The following is a 1762-nucleotide window of genomic DNA, read 5'->3' on the forward strand; positions in this document are numbered from 1 at the left end:
TCCAACAGGGACATTCTTTGAGTCTTTTGAAAGAGAAGCAAATCAAGTTGCTATAAAGTATGCTCCATATAAGGAAAAAGATGATGAGGTCATGAGTTTTAGGTGACCTTCTAATGAAGAATACAATGAATGGAGCAAGACATATTTGAATGAGGAATGAAGAGTGAAAATAGTTAGCTAACCAACTTATTGATGTGACAGTTTGGTAAACGGTTTTGTCTTCTTGTAGCAGTTACCTTTTTTGAACACGAGAAACACCAAGGTGTGCCTGTTTTAGGATCTTTTTCGGTAATAACAAGGAAGACAGAGTGCATAAAGTGTTATGATGAAGCAATTACAGATATTTGGTGTGGGTTGTGATATCCCTCAAAGGAATTTTTGTAACAAGAATCATGTATGTCCGATCATTTTGATGGCAGGTGTCTCACTTGGCCCGAAGCTTGTTTGCTCCCTTATTTTCTATAAAAGGCAATTCAAGACCAAGAGACAGGGTTCCATTTTTGAGCTCTGTACTTAGTTTTCTAAATCAGAGTCATAGGTTCCATTAGAAAGTTTTAGGTGTGAATGAGAAAAGTGTAAAGCCTTTTTATAGAGCAAAAATAGAATGAGTCTTATGTCATATTTTGTGCAGGTTTTGAAGGGCTGAATTGCATATTGTCTTATGACAGATATAGCATTTTAGTTAATGAAATAGAATCCAAGCTTATTTCTCTGCATTGTATGATTCTACTATATTTTGAATGAAACATAATCAATGGTTTATTTCATTCATTGCATTGTTGTGATGTATGTGATTTGTGTTTATGTTGTGATCTAAGGGATCAATTAAATGCTTAAACAAAATTGCAGAGTGGTAGGGCTTGTGTAGGGATTTTGATAAGTAGTTTGGGTTTGGGTTATAGTAGAGATATATTGTAATACAATATATTCTTAGTTCAACATGCTATCAGATAAATTTGACTCCCCAATGGAATAAGGCACTGGTTATTAGCTTGTCTTAGTCTTTACAGTCAGTTTTGTGCTCCGTTCATCTATATTTGCTATAAATTGTTGATTATCAGAATCTATTTTATTTCATGTCTATTATTATAGGTTTTTTGCATCTCATGCTCCAATAGGTTGAGGATCACTAAAGAATTTTCCATTCTTGAGCATTCTCCCTCTTTGTTGAGCCTGTATATGAGATTATTTTCTTTGTTTTAGTGCAATTTGTGAGTATGGCATAGAGATTATGAATTCACTAAGGGATCACCCTCTCGGGTCTTGCAGAGCCCAAAGTGTAGAAGGATTTGTTGAATCCTTGTCAAGTTGGTCCAAGTTCTAGAGGATATTGATAGTTGGAGTTGGTTTCTCCATAGATATTTGAAGAATCAACTTGGTTTCTGCCTTTTGTAGTGTAAACCCTTTGGGTAACCAACAAAATTCTCTCTTTGGTGTTTTCACCTCTATAGTAGCCAAGATAGATAGAGAGAAATAGAATTGTGTGATCTTATTCTAAGTGCATCTAGAAATAAGAACATGTATAAAATTAAATATTGAGGTGATGTGATAATCTCAAGGTGCTTGAAGGAAAAATATGGAAAGAGGAAATATTACTTACAAGGTTGGATAAAGCCAAAGAGAAAGATAAATATCAAAGAATGTTGTGAGAGTCTTGTAGTAAGTTGTAACAAGTTATAGAGTTGTGTGTGAGATTGAGAGTGCAAGAGAGAATTTAAAGAGTTTTAAAATAAAATTTATCTTTTAGAGAATGAGAAGAGAA

The sequence above is a fragment of the Cryptomeria japonica genome, chromosome 6 (assembly GCF_030272615.1).
Source record: "Cryptomeria japonica chromosome 6, Sugi_1.0, whole genome shotgun sequence".
NCBI classification, from domain to species: Eukaryota; Viridiplantae; Streptophyta; class Pinopsida; order Cupressales; family Cupressaceae; genus Cryptomeria; species Cryptomeria japonica.